The 15,742-nt window shown below is 47.5% G+C and overlaps 1 protein-coding gene across 3 annotated transcripts in view; it reads left to right on the forward strand.

Moving 5' to 3' along the window:
* The window catches only part of PLXNB2 (plexin B2), a 775,326-nt gene that overhangs the window by 234,146 nt on the left and 525,438 nt on the right, over positions 1-15,742 (forward strand). The window contains exon 1 of one of the 3 annotated variants that reach the window (XM_069627847.1): positions 3,192-3,537. The exons of the other annotated variants lie outside the window; for them this stretch is intronic. The gene's annotated coding sequence lies outside the window, so the exon portion shown is untranslated. Of the gene's footprint in view, positions 1-3,191; positions 3,538-15,742 lie in introns of those variants that run through there. 3 annotated transcript variants of the gene reach the window in all.

Below are 15,742 nucleotides of genomic sequence, written 5' to 3' on the forward strand. Positions count from 1 at the left end.
ATGTTGGGCTAATTAGGTGGTGAGGTAGCTTAATGACCTACCTCCCTGCACCTGGGTCTTGGCTTACATGCTGCTAAAATGTGGAATGTTCCAGACATAGTACAAGCATGCCAACCAATTATATTAGTCCATATAACAAAGGACCTTATAGTTTGAAGACCAATGAGAAACTGTATCTAATGTTTCTGAAATTACATGTTTTTTAGAGGCAGGCAGAAGTTGTCCACCTGATAACGGACAGCCAATAACAATCCTGGCTCCTATAGACAAGTATAACCAATCCCGACCCTCAATAGGTTTTTCATTATTGCCACGTAGTATGACGTCATTCTGATGTATTTTTTGTATAAAAAACATATTTTATGTAAAGATAATTGAGAGACTGAGCGTACATCTGTTGAAGTTCGTTGTAACCTCCCGGTTTTATATTACTGTTAAGAAAACAGTACTTTGTCAATCTTCCTGAGTTGGTTCCATTATTTGGATTCAGAATTACTCTGGTGTAATCCCATCCATTAAATATGCACGTCCCTAAAGGACCATAAGCTCAGCAAGACCAATAAGAACATCATGGGCAGATCCAGGTGAAGGTAACGAGGTGCAGGGAAGCGCGTATGAGTAACGATGGAATGTCTGGATCCAGATGAAGGTAACTAGGTACAGGGAAGCGCGTACGAGTAACAATGGAATGTCTGTATGTGGTAATGGCTGAGACCTCGAGGTTCATGTGGGAGTAGTGAAAGGTCACACATACGGAAGTAAACTGCCATAATGCCACGGAATCGAGATATCCTAAGAAACTGTTGCAACAGTAACAAGCCCGCTGGCTAGACGATGAAACACAAACAAGAGTCCACACCAGGAGGAGCCTGGATAATGTTCTGAGGTCCGCGAAAGAGGAGTTGGAAATGTTCTGGAGGAATGCCAGAATGCTCCAGAGGGCAAGTCCTAGTTCGAGGAGAGACAAATCTAGGTCGGAGATTGGCTGAGTCCGAAAACTAAGAGTACAGAAATACAGAGTAGTGGTGATTCAGTGCAGTATAAAAACATTGCACGCTGCGTAACTTGATCCAGGTGTGGTTTTCGCAACAGTTGCACAGTCAGACTTCTTATGCAGTGTGGTGAACTAGCCAACTGCTCCTTCAAAATTGTTCCAGCCAATGTGGCACTCATGTTAATGTTAAAGGTATTTATATTGCGTACCGTCACCAACGGAATTGGTCTCCAGGTGCTCTGGTGGATCTGTAACAAGAAGGTGGGGGGGCGTAGGTTAGTCGGGTGAAGAGGGAGTAGGAAAGTGAGAAGAGTGGTCTGCTGTTGGCGGCTTCAGGTCGGTTTTCACCTTGCGCTGAGCTTTGGTGCAAGTATCGGATCGTAGCGAGACCTTGTGTGCTGTTGATGCAGTTTGTTTTGTTGTTGCGGGGTGGTGAAGTCTGTGCGGTTTGCTGGGCGAGAGATGGTTGTGTGGGTTTTCGGTTCAATTAGGTAAGCAGAGATTTGAAAGTGGGGTAGTGGGTTGTATGTCCTGGTTCTCGCAAAACTTGTTCTATTCAAGTGGCATACCTGTGGGTTCCCTTAGAAGCTGGTTATGTTTCTTGGCCATCTAACCTTTGGATAAGATGTCACGGTGCGTTCCTGGTTGTGTTGTATAGATCTTAGGGTGGTGGGGTTGGTTATGTCTAGTCTTCCCCTTCTTGTGTTGGTACTGTGGGTTGGACGCCCCTTATATTCCGCGCTGTCTATTTGACGGTAGTGGGCTGGGCTTGGGACTAATAAGCAAGGGTATAATTGATGAGTCATTGATCTTCCATCTTGGTTTAGCTGTGTATTCGGACGTTAGTTTCATCTTGTTATGGCTAACTCTCAGTTTATAGTTTGATAAGTCGTAGATTGTCTTCCTTAGATTCTGTAAGTAGTTGATAGATTGTTGTGGTCCGGGATTAGTGTTTTTACTCATCATTGTTATCAGGTGTGTGTCTATCCCTGAGGGCGTTCATCTAGTTGTGCAGTGAAGAGCCACCATTTGAGCAGTTTCCTGAATAGTAAGTGGTTTCTTGTGTTGCGTATATTCTTCGGTAAGTCGTTCCAAATTTTTGGTGCAAGGTGAGAGAAAGAGGATCCTCCAAGTTTTCTGTTGTAAGGTTTTGGCTGCAGGCGAATATCGTTGCTTGATCTGAGCATTCTTGTTGGGTGATGTAGGTGTAATTTGTCTCGCAGGAATTCTGGGCCTTGGTTCTGGATTGCTCTCTGCTTGATGCAAATTGATTTGAATTTGATGTGTTGTTTTGCGTTGTAGTTTTTTAGGAGTCGTCCAGGTATATCCAGGTATAGGCTGTTGGCGTAATCAACTCTGGACATGACGAGAGCGATGATGGTTAGTGTTTTGATGGCAAATGATAGGAACGGCAGGATCCTTTCTGCCGCTCGCAGTAGAAAGAAGCATTTCTTGAGTATAGCGTTTACTTGTGGCTCTAGAGTAAGTTTGTTGTCCATCAGAACTCCCAGGTTTTTTTACAGTCGAGGATGGGGCTGGGGTTGCAGCGAGTTCCCTTGGCCAGGGGATATAGTGGTTGTCTCCTCCGTTTCTTGTGATGATCATTCTTTCTGTTTTGCCTGGGTTGAATTTGAGTTAGAGTTCATCCAGTTGAATGCATCTGTTTTCTTCTGGAGGGTCTTGTGTTTCGAATACAAGACTCATGTGTAAGGGAAGAAAACGCTCAGCATATGTCATGTTTTTGTGGTGGTTTATGGGCATCCCCTGACGGCCCCAGTAGCGCTGGACTCAAACACTTGTAACACGCATGGGCTGTTGCTGGGGCTCCTGCGTATGATGGGGTAACCACTTGCCTGCAATGTAAATATGTCTGCCCGTGATCTGGGGGGGGGGTTCATGGCACTGGTGCACAAACGAGAAGTGTTGCAATGACCGGCCGTGACTTGGGTAAGTGCTGGGAAGACTGCGCGGCGCAGCGCAGGTTTCGCGCAGTGAGTGAGTGAGGCGGCGCTGCTCCCGGCTCTTTGTCAAGGCGCATTCCCTGTCCCGGCTGAGGAATGCGGGGTCCCGCTGCTGCCCTCTCCCTCCTCCTCGGAGCACGTCCGTGCTGGGCGGGAGGAAGGGAGCGCATTTCTCCAGGCAGAACGTGTCGGGGCACATCTGTTTCGCATTCAGCCGGAGCCGTCAGCGAGGGGGCGGCCTTACCTCCCTCCCTCCCGGCCACTCACTCTCCGGAGCTCCTGAACAGAAGACGATGCCTCTCCTCCTTGCAAGGAGGCTCGCGCTCTCCCACCTCGGCCCGTGCGTGGGGGCGCCCGAGGGCTGCTGAGGGGGAGGGGTCTTCTGCGTGCTCCCTGAGCCGGGGGGCGGCTGGATTCGGCGCTTTGGAGCCTCTCGCTGTGGATTTGTTTGTTGTTGGACGTTTCTCGTGGTGGGGGCGGGGACCCGGCCACATTTAGGTTGCGCACTCTGCGCAGAGGCCCCCGGGCGCAACCCCCTCAATTCTCCGCCACAACACCGTCTGCGAGAGGCACGGGTGCGAGGTAAGCAGCCTGGGGGTTTAATAGGGTGGGGAGGGGTTTTATTTGAAAAGCCACCCATCGCAACCCTGCTGGGTTGTTCAAATAATATGTATGCATAACACTGAACATTCGTGTTGTATATTTTGTGTAATACCTATCACTAGTATGTTTTCAAGTCCCACGTCAGGGTCTGAAAACGTTCACGGGGTTATCTTTGCGGCGCGCTGTGCACTAGCGCCTAGAATCACAGAGCAGGGCATGTTTTGCGCGCTGTGTGATGCTTCGCGCCTAGGAGCTGCTGGAAGCCCCAGCTAGCCAAGCCTTGATTTCCATTTCTTTTCTTTATTCACTTGTGCGTTGACTTGACGGACTATATCTTTAAAGGACATTTGTGCAGGCAGTACCCATTTGCGCGGCGGGGTCGGCATCCTCTTACGACCCCACCCCATGGACTATGCTGGCAAAGGCTTATGGGGGTTGTTTGCAAAACACTACTCGCGCCTGAGTTTAGGTTTCTGGTGCGAGTTTGGAACACAGCTCACTGAAGCCGTGGCATGCATGCATGAATGCATGCGTGAGTGACAGCAGGCTCGTGTTTGGTCCCCCTCAGGTGGCTGTTGTTTCCGGGCTGTATGCAAGAGTAAAACGCAGGGCACCCTCATGACCTGGGGCACCCACCGGTGCCAATCCTTTGTGTTCCATCCTGGCTTTAGCGCTCCCTTGTGAAACCTTCTTTGCTGTGTTTGTGGTGTGTTTGGCCCCCTTTGCCTCATAATGGCAGGAGGAACACACTGGCGTATTGATGGCAACATTGTGCTTTCTTGCACTGCCTTGGGCGCTTTCCAGCGTTCACCTCAGCCTGTCGGTGTTATTTTTGGAATGTGGTTAACTTAGTTTATGTTGTGGTGGCTTTTGTTGATAAGAGAACACACTTTGAGGTTACCTCTCTCGCAGAAATGTACACGGTCACCCACCCACCTCTTCCCATTTTCAAGCACTGTATTCCTGCCACCCGCCAATGCTGCACGTCTGAGTGGGTGTGTGCCTCGTTCTCTTCCTCGCGAGTTCCACTTGCTGGAGGCCACACTCTGGTGAAGTGCTCCCCCCATTACTGTTTTGGGAGCCCCTAACACTTCAGCTTGTCACTAGAAAAGGCTGAGTACCTCACCCGAGGGTTCTCCAGATGTTTTGGATTACTAGTCCCGTAATTCCGCACCATTCATGAAGCTAACAGGGACTGGTGGGAATTGTAGTCTAAAACCTCTAGACAGGCAACGCTTGCAGTCCCCGGGTGCAGAGCGAGACTTCATTTAAAAACAATTCTCTATTGAGCAGTCACAGACTGATTGCTACTTTACATTTACTAGAATAATTATGACGCCAGCCCTCGCGCATTGTAACGCTCGCGCTCTCCCGTGGCGATTTCCACCCGAACCTAGTGCCTCAAACTTGACTATGAACTTATGGCCTGATTTTCCTATTACTCGATTGCTCTAATCCAGGGCTCTGCAACCTTTGGCTCTCCAGATGTTTTGGACTACAATTCCCATGATCTGTGGAAATTCAATATGCTGGTTAGGGATGATGGGAGTTGTAGTCCAAACCCTCTGGAGAGCCAAAGGTTGCAGACCTCTGCCACTCAGAGTGTTCTCTGTATCAATGTGTGTGCTGCAGTTTATTATTAATATTCAGGTATTTATTCAGTGTAGACCATGCTTTGGGAAGCAACAGGGTGCTTTGCAAGTCAATGCAAGCGAGCAGGGAGCTAAGAACTGGACAGGGGGGCAATTTGACAGCAAAGGATCTACTAGCAAACAGGGGAGGGAACAGGGGAGCAGATCAGAGTCTCAGGTTAGGTGTGGAGTGGAGGGTGTATAGATCCAGGTGCTAGTTTATACAATTGAGGGCCTTGAAACCAGTGGTGGAAATGGAAAAAATGTGGTGGGGGATCCCACAACACAAGGGCCGGGGTGGGGGAGGAGTGTGGCGGGGCCGGGCGGTACCCGAGGGGACGTGGTCTAGAGGGGGCGGAGCTCATAGTGGACATCCAGCAATGCTGGAATAAGTAAAAAAAAAAAAAAAAAACATTGAAAAAAATGCCCGCCAAGGCAGCATTGACTTTTACTGCGGCTTTGGCACTGGTGTGTAATGCACACTGCTCGCTACATGTACAACTGAAAGGAATCCGTTGTACATGTGGGGAGCGAGCATTGTGCATTACGCACAGCGAGCATTGTGCATTGCGCACAGCGAGCATTGTGCATTGCACACAGCGAGCATTGTGCATTACACACAGCGAGCATTGTGCATTACACACCAGTGCCAAAGCCGGTGGTATAAGGCAATGCTGCCGTTGCGTGCGATTTTAAATTATTATTTTTTTTTACTATTACAGCGCGGTTCATGGTCTTGGGCGGCTGACTCTGACCGGATCCCGAGATCCGGCTCCATATCTGGTGCCGGATCTCAGATCCGCCGAGTGCCGGCCCAATAAGACCAGCACTGCTTGCAACTGCATTGATAAGCGGTGTAACCATTTGACTTTCACTAGTGCTCCAGGACTAAGCGGGGGGGTTTTGTGCCAAAAAAGCCTTTTGACACATCGACCTGGGGCCAGATTACAGAAACTGCACTGGTGCAAGTGTAAAGTTTACAAGGTATTGGCACTAGGACAAGGTTTGCCCTATTTTTAAAAACACTGGCACATATTAGAAAACTATAAACCTGTTGCGCCATGACAAGGGCAGCTTGGCATGGTATAAACACCAGGGCAAAAATTGCCTCCGTGCAAAAATATACTTTTTCAATGCGTTTTTTATCACGGAAAAGTCTGCCAAGTGTTAATACCATTCCGTGTGAGCATTAGGGAAACTTTGCCCTGTTGCAATAATGCAGTAAAAATGTATCTTTGTTTGACCGAGGGCAATTTCTGCCCTGGTGCTTCTACCATGCCAAGCTGCACTTGTCATGGTGCAATAGGTTTATAGTTTTCTCATACGTCCCCGTGTTTTTAAAAATAGGGCAAATTTTTCCCTAGCGTTAATACTGTGTAAACTTTGCACTGAAACCCGTGTAAAGTTTCTGTAATCTGGTCCCTGGCATCTTTCCTTGCTTTGGATTATTTTTGCACCATTCAGTAAATACCCACTGCGTGGTTTCCAGGTGGGAAACGGGGGCAGCCCCTGTTGGGCGAGCACGCTGTTTCAGCTGAGCGCAAGTTTCTTGGTGCAGGTTGGTGGCCCCTGTAACACACTGCGCGGTGCTAGATGGCATTTGCCAGGAACGGGCGCTTCTCAGAGGATGGCAGCCTAGCATGTACCACAATCTCTGCGGGAGGACACTCCGTGGAGTCTGGCACCAGGCCATGGGCGGTTGTCTTTCGGACGTGCATGAGCGAAACGTCATTGCTCCAGAAACGACATCATAAGGCAGGGACCTGCAGTCTTTTGACTTCCTAGATATGTTGACTACAACTCCCAACACCCCTAGCCAGCATGGTTTTAAAAAAATCCTGCAATCCAGGAGTTTCATTTACTGATGATAGTATCGGGGTGTCTTCCATTATAGATGTTTTGTGTTGTCTCTGTCGTCTTGAACACCTCTGGATAAAGGCGGCAGGTAGAAGAGAAAATTAAATCTCAGAAGACCGCTTTCAAAAAACCTTGGCAGGCGCTTCCAGTGCAGAGCTTGATCGTAAGTCTTGATAAAGCTAGCTCAAAGAGATGCCAGGAGGATGTGTTTGGGGCGGGTGAGGGTCAGGAAGTGGGTGGTAATGACCATGGGCAGTCAAAGGGTGGGTAAATAACCAAACCCCTGCAAGCTCTGCATCCCTCCTGATATGCCATTTCTCCCCAGCTGGACTCTAATGTAAAAGTGTCAGCTTCTAGGTGGGGCAAATCGCTACCTAATAGCCAAAACTAAAAATGTTTATTTCGAAGCAAGGTTTTCCGTGGATTTACCGGATACTCCACGTAGCCTTTGTTTTTGGGACCAGCAATGTTTTTTGGTCTACTACTTAACAGCAATATCAACTTATTCTAACACGCATGATTATATATAAAAAAGCACCACTTTTACGATATGTGGAGAAAGTTCTCATTAGTGGGAGAAATGAAACCTAGCTTCCCCAGTAAACAACCCCCGATTGCGCCTGCCATGAAATGGCTGGATTCCCAGAGTAGGTCACATTGCCAGAAGTTGGGCGCTCACACGATCTGTGGCAGTGTTCTGTAAACACTGGCTCTCCGGACCTTCTGGACTCAGACTCCCATGATCCTTCGCCATTGACTGTGCTGCCAAGGGCTGATGGGAGTTGTAGGCCAAAACAGCTGGATGGCCACACGTTGCAGTCCCATGACCTTTAGTAGAAGATCAACACATTAACAGAATGAACCTTCAGGCCTATGAAAGAAAAAACATAAGTACGCTTGTAGCCTGTACCGCCTGATTCAGAGAACCCTGTACACCTGCCAACAATCTATATTTGGCCGTTTCTAGAATATAGTTAAAAAGTAGCCAGGTTTCCCACCATGCCCAGGGGTACAGCCGCAGCATTCAGTCCACAATGTATAAGGGGGGAGGGGGGGCTTCACACTCCTTGATAAGTAATATTACCTGCTCATGACCTTAAAGTTCAATCGTTTGTATGTAATCAGGTGGACGGAGACATTGTAATAAGAGTATTAGTTTCTTCCCGCCAACGCTTTCATGCTAATCTGGGAGTAAACTAGTGCACCAGGGCAACACAGAAAATCTGTTGCTAGGCAACAATGTAATTGTGATTCCTGTAATTGTATCAAGGTAATGGAGGGGGAGACTCAAAATGGCATACAAAAAACAATAACAAAAAGTACTATGTTGCCAAAGCAATCAGTACTATGTTGCCAAAGCCATCAGTACTATGTTGCCAAAGCCATCAGCTATAACGCTACCTTCCCACATCCTCCTGCCAGTCCTGCTTGCCCCGCCCATTATTAACGCAGACCCCTCAGCAGTGTTTACTTTTCCTGTCTTCAGGAGTTCCCCTTCCAGGTCCATTGTAAAGCATTGCATGGATATCTATACCCGGAACTAACCGGAACCCTAGCTCGTTGTCTCTTCCAACATCATCCCCTTCGACTGTCTTATGGCAAATGGCCACAGATGGCTGGATGCCTAGTTGAGGAACCACTCCCATGTCAAATGCAGCCATGTGCACATACATGGCTACCCGAGATCTAGGTCTCACAAGAAGATCATTCTGAATGAATCGCAACCCCACCATTCTTGTCAGTGTGTGCAGTAGTGTATAAGCCCACATATTTGGTCCCATTCCTACTCGAGCAAGGCCACGCCCCTTGGATCGTGCCAACCCTACTTCTGGGGTCTTCGTGCTTCTAAAAAGCTGATGCCCGGGTGTAATGGGCAACGCAGTCTCCATCAAGCTGGTTGATATCCATAGGCCATGTCGTTGGCTTGGCCTTGTGTGGGCGCCAAGTTCACCATTTCACTTCTTGTTTAATCTCACGCTCCTCGTCTCCAGTGGTTGTGAGCTGTGAGGGGAACCGCCAAGGCACTGGCCAACAAAGCAGATTCCTGATGTCCAGGTACCCCTTCCAGTGTCTTCGAAACACCCACTGAGGATTCTCTGCCATGGTCCTCCCAGAAAGCCGGATCCCTCATCCGAATGGTCACTCAAATACCCCTTTGGACGGTCATGGGAGGGAAGACTTGAACCCCCTACGTTCACTGTTGCATTTCACTCAGGAGTCCCCACCTGTCGAGGGTTGTCCAGTAAATGGAATTGTGAGATCCGCCATGCTGGGAAAAAGAATGGGGCACGCAAGCAGCCTTTCAAAAGTTCATCTTTCAAGACCGAATTTCCGAAGCTGAACCCCCCCCCCCTTAAGTGTTGACTGAGAGTTTGCGGCTAGACTCCTGATCGTTCCCCTGTACCATCCTGACTACCGTCAGTCTATGGTCTGTCTTTCTTCCACAAGATGACTGTTTGCAGCAACTACAAAGAGACCCACCCTTCCATACCAGAGAGAGTTTCTCTAGAGATTGCTGTTGGGAAAGAACTGTTTCTGTACATATTTCTTCCTCTTCTCTCAAAATGTATTCAGATGTTCTCCACAGACTGTCTTCGATGCTTTTACGTTGACGTTTTCACGTGGATTTCAGACGTTTCCCTTTTATGCAGATAAGAAGGTCCAGTCCAGCCCGTGCCCTGCACCTGGAACTGTCTATGCTCACTTAGCATTAGATCCAATACACACTGGTCCCATGAGAACCTCAGGAAGGCGAGAAAGCCTTCTGGGCTTAGAACGTAAATCTGATTTCGGACTTGATGCCGGGTTGAGATGTGTGCTTTGTCATGCGTCCAGGCGCCTGGCGTGTTTGGCAGCACTTGAGACTGGGTTGCCATTAATTGTTCCACTGCGTTCTTTATCACAGTGTTGGGTTGCGGTCTAGTCTTTTTTCAAAATGGCGGCTGCTGGGAGTTTCTTCTTCTCGGAACTCACAGCAGCCGATGCGTTTCAACCATTAGGTCTGCTTCCCTCCTTTTGCGGTTAATACGCTAGTGTTTTCCCTCTCCTTTTTCCTGTTCCACTGGAGTTTATTTTTCGGTTCGTTTTCTGAGTCGCCGGCTTTTGCTCCGGACTCGATCCTCACGGGTTTTCTATTCCCCACAGTTGTGCTCTTTCCCTCTTTGTCTCTCCCTTCTGCGGGATCTCCCGGAAGCCTGTTGGCGATCTCTCCCGCTACCCTTTTCTTCTCCTCTCGCCGGCTTCCTGGCGGTCTGCACCTTTTTAACTCTTTCCTATCTCCCTTTGGAAGCTTCGCACTCCCTTCCACAGTGCTTCCTTCCCGACGGTGCTTCTTGCCTTTTTACCGCATCCCAGGGCAAGTCTGTCTGTTTCACGGATGTCATTACTCTCCAGAGACCTGCATTCTCTGCGGTCCATGTTCCCTCCTGGGATCTGTTCTGGAACCACCAAACCTACTATCAGCTAACCGGACACATCACCCGACTTGTGGACTTCGAGGCAGCTTCTTCCACTATTCACATCGGACTCTTTGGTGTTTTTTTTCAGCTTTGGTTTTTTTCCCCCAATAAATCAGTCTGCCTCGGAAAATGAGCCACAGGGTTGCAGCTCACAGGCGGCCACTGTGGCTTCTTTCCGAGGTAGGCCAGTGCCTCATAAGAAAGAGCAGGACTACAGCTACAGACGCTGCTTGGACCTCAGTGCCACCAGGACCAGTGATTCCGGTGAGGAGGAGGTTGAATTTGATTTTGATTTTGAGGATTTCTAAACGCGCTCCAGGCGGACTGAACGGCATTCGGGCGCAGATGATTACTAAGTTTGTATCGATCAAAATGACCAGAAAAATCAAAATGTTCCGAGTGTAGCGGCTGGCGTATAGATTTCTTAGATTTACTTAAAGAGGAAGGTTTTTAATGCCTTTCTAAAGCTTTCCAGCGATAGGCATGAACGGATGATAAGTGGTAAATGATTCCATACCAATGGAGAACCTCCTGTCTCCCTTTGAGACCTGCTTAGTCCGAGGTATGGCCATTAGCATTTTATCTCCCGATCTAAGGTCTCTGGATGGCTCAAGATGGTGAATCTTAGCACTAAGATATTTTGGTGCATTGTCATAGTAGCACTTGTGCATCAGGCAGGCTATCTTAAACTTGACCCGATCATCCACCATCAGCCAGTGAAGGGATCTCTGTGAGGGCGTCACATGGTCTCTTTTTCCCAAATGGGCTATCAGCCTAACTGCTGCATTCTGTGCCCTTTGAAGACTCATCATCTGTTTGATGGGAATCCCTGTCAATAAACTGTTACAGTAATCGAGATGGGAGTTGGTTAAGGCCCCCACGACCACTGCACGGTCTTCCGCTGCCACGTATGGAAGCACATTCCTAAGCATGCGTAGTGAATAATATACGGCCTTCACTTTGGCATCTACTTGGGCTTCACTGCCCAGGTTTTCCTGCCATATACATCCCAGATTCTTTACTTTCTTTGAGAACTGGATATCTTCACCTAGGACCCGTAGGGTTATCTCTTGTTTTTCCACCCTCACCTTACTTCCTGCACTAAATAGGATTAACTCTGTTTTGGCCGCATTAAGCTGCAGCTGATTGCATGCCATCCATTTTTTTATTTCCTGCATGCACTGATCAATGTTTTCAAAGGCCTCCTCTTTGTTCTGTTTCCACGTAAATCTGGGTGTCGTCAGCATACGAATGGAATCTCAATCCATACTTCCGTAAAATGTCAAATAGAGGCTGGATGTATAGATTAAAGATCAATGGTGACAGTGCTGACCCCTGTGGAACTCCGCATTTTAGCCACAACAATTCTGATAGAAACCCTCCCAGTGTTACCCGCTGGGTCCTATCCTTCAGGAATGAGCTAAACCATTTCACCACTACTTCTGAAACTCTTCCCACCATCCCAATCCGTTGGAGAATGATTTTATGGTTGATTGTATCGAACACCGCAGATAGATCCAGCATTAACAAGATTGTCGATCTACCTCTATCCGCGGCTTCCAGTAAATCGTCCTGAACTGCTAACAAAGCAGTTTCAGTTCCATGATTAGGCCGGAACCCCGACTGACATTCAACCAAGATATTCTTATTGTCCACCAATCCTGAAATTGACCGCAAACCAGTTTTTCCAAGATCTTAGTCGGCCAACATAAGTTGGCTGCTGGGCGGTAATTTTTAAAGACAGTTGGATCTAAGTTTGGCTTCTTCAATAGAGGTTTTACCAATGCTCCCTTCAGGGTATTTGGAATATAACCCTCCATTAAAGATTTGTTTATAAACTTTGTTGGGAATGGTGCAAGATTAGCAGCCAACCGAATGGCTGTACACGCCGGTATAGGGAATGCTAAATCCTTGGTAGGTTTCAGTTGGAGTATCTGGGTCAGCACCGATTCCTTATCAACACTTGTAAAATGGAAGCTCTCGGCTTCCCCCCTTCGATCTTTTAACTCTTCTGGGGGCTCCTCCCAGTTTTCTCCCATTTTCACTTTGAAAATATTTTCCTGGATATCCAGGATTTTTTCTTCAAAAAAATGGTTACATTTGTTAGCCTGTTCCTGGGATGCGGTAGTTGGGACTGCCACACATGTTGGATCCCTAAACTTTGCTACAACATCAAATAGTGCTCTGGATTGGTTTAAGGTGGAAAGTAGTAGTGGGTCCAGGCAAGGTGATCAGACTATTGACACTTATTTGCTTCATTAAGTACCTTCTTCTCTTGATTTCTTGTGTATTTGTCAGGTGACAGTCTGCCCATTAACCCTCTAGCTGCTTGGCTAGTTTACATCCCTATGAACATTGGGCACATATACACACACCACAAAGGGAGTAGCTGGCATTCCTTCACTATGCACGTTACTGGTACTGGAAGTGTCTCGGTAGGGCTGTAGAGGAATACCCAGAATGTGTAATGGCAAAACTATGCATAAAAGTGCACTAAACTCGTTTTTGTGCAAGATGGTTTTGTTGCAGTTTTTTCCTTTTGTAAAGGTAGTAAGTTGAATTCTTAGATCTATAGGAGCGCCATTTTCTCCTCCATAAAGGAAGTTTTACCCTGGCGTTGCTGAGCTTTTCTGCCCAGGGTTATTTCAGACTGTGTCACTCAAGGAGATGAAGGGGAAAGAAAGCTTTAAAATAAATGTCCACTCTCAAACTGTGGTCGACGAAGCCGCATGGAACCGTCAACGAGATCTTGTGCGATGATCCTGCATGTTCTTGATGCCAATGCCGAGAAACATCAAATTGGTGCACCAACTATCCCCTGTTTTTGGAGCTGACAGCACATGGACGGGGTAATCAATGACTATTGACGGAGAAGACATTAATTCACTTTGGAAATATGTATTCAATATTTCTACCAATTCCAAAAGAAATCTTTTACTTAGTCCAGATCAAAACTGCCGGGGAAGATTCTGGAACACATTTGTAAAGTACCATCACCTGGATTGACCTACACACCATGCGGTGGGTATGGCTGCCTTAAGTGCTCTATATCCCAACATTTAATGTGCCATATTTCACCAAGCTCCAAATCCTTCATAGTGTTTTCCTGGTCTTCGAAAGCAAAGCAATTCATTCAATGCCCATGAGGCAGACTTATTTCTTATTCTACAATTGGAAAACCTTTCGTACCTGAACATTTTTCCAGCTCAGCTATTAATGTGAGGATGGTATTGAAGTTCAAGGGACGTTTAGGGCTTCTGTCAATGTGATCGTCCTCTCCTTGGTTGCCTACGGAATATGCTTGCATATGAATTTCTGGATCACAAGAAGTGGTGTTAAAGGCCGATAACTTTTTTGATACTTTGCTTTTAATTGTGTAACCCTGTTGAGCAATTTTTTGCAGCGCAATCTGTTCGGGCTTTGGTATCTTCGCGTTCAGTCGGGAGACCTACCCCCCCATCACCTACCCCCCCATCAACCAATTGGGTATCATTTTGCAGAACCACTGAGCGGCTCTCCAGATGCTTTGGACTAAGACTCCCAGCATATCTCACCCTTGCCTATGCTAGCTGTGACTGTTGTAGTTGTAAACAAACATCTGGAATGCCAAAGGTTGGGGATGCCGGCTATTGTTTGTTTGTTTATAAAGCGCTCCAAACCCGAAGGTATCTGGGCGCATTACAGGAATTTTCAAATTCTTAGTTGTGTTACATATCAAGTTACATTAGACACAACGTTACATAAAAGGTTTGTGTCACATGATACTACAGTACATACATCGAACATACAGTATATAGAAGAAGTTATTTACATACATACAGATAACAACGTGGGTGCTGATTACAAAGGTTCTGGATTAGGGCAGCTAAGGTTGCGGTTATTCTTTGGAAGTGAGCCAGAGTTTGGTGTTTTTCTGGAGTTGTGGAAGGATTGATCTACTCTTAAGGTTGTAGGTAAGGAATTCCAAAGTTGGGCAGCCATGACTGGAAAGCTGCTACTGCCTGCTTTTTTCAATTTGAACCTGGGGACTCTTAGGCAAAAGGAATGAGTAGTTCTCGTAGGTCGTGTGGAGTTGTTTTTGATGAATATTTCTGTAAGGTATTGTGAGGCAGAATTATTAAGGCATTTGTAGGTTAGGGATACATATGACTGAGCTTTGTGCATTATGTAATTCTGTTTATATTGATAAAACGTGGGTGCATAAACACAAGAAGGGTAGTTGCTGGGTACTTGGGTGTTAAGTGAAATAAACTGTGGCCATAAGCAGTATTATGAAGGTGAAGACTCCTTGAAAGGATTTTAAGTATTTTTCATCTCATAAGAGCACAGGGAACGTGAGCGCAAGTGTCCCTTCTTCCAGGCCATGTTCAACTGCCCCCCGTTCCCTCAGCCATCCAGATTCCAGGAACCTCCACTAACATCCTCTATTCCACGTTCCATACTGCAGGCAGGGCTGGCTCAGTATCCTAGCATGAATATATAGCAAGCACCTTCTTACTTTACTTGTTTTGGCATCATTTTCTAAATATTGGCTAGTTTTGCTTTTACACTAAAGCCTCCAGTGTTGACGTCTTGCATGATGTACATTATGCACCAAGAAAATGAAATCTTCACCCTAGCACGCCGCTCAGTTCCTTCGCACCAACCCAACCAACGACCCATTTCCCGCCAAGAGACCATGGAAACGGCAGCCGGGCGCTATTCATAATCCAGTGGCGTAAATTGTAGGTTTCTAAGGCACATGTTCTCGGTCAGTGATTAAGGGATGGAGAAGGGGACTTATGCATTTGTCAGTAGGTACATCGATGGAGTCTCTACTGTTCAGTGTGGGTATGACGGACACGTCATGTTTCTATCTCCGCCCTAAAAACTGAGACCCAAGTGGACACCTGTTCTTTAATGCCTGGATGTTGCTCAGAAGACACTAGGCCTGTAGTTGGCGCAAGACCCAGGCCTGTGGTTGTCGCAAGACCCAGGCCCATGGTTGGCGGAAATGTTTGGCCGGAAGACCCTTGCCCACGGTTGGCCGGACAGACCCAGGCCCGTGCCATGCTTGGCGGAAAGACCCAGGCCCGTGCCGTGCTTGGCGGAAAGACCCAGGCCCGTGCCGTGCTTGGCGGATAGACCCAGGCCCGTGCCGTGCTTGGCGGGAAGACCCAGGCCCGTGCCGTGCTTGGCGGATAGACCCAGGCCCGTGCCGTGCTTGGCGGGAAGACCCAGGCCCGTGCCGTGCTTGGC

The sequence above is a fragment of the Ambystoma mexicanum genome, chromosome 12, assembly GCF_040938575.1.
Source record: "Ambystoma mexicanum isolate Mex_15411 chromosome 12, UKY_AmexF1_1, whole genome shotgun sequence".
Lineage (NCBI taxonomy): Eukaryota > Metazoa > Chordata > Amphibia > Caudata > Ambystomatidae > Ambystoma > Ambystoma mexicanum.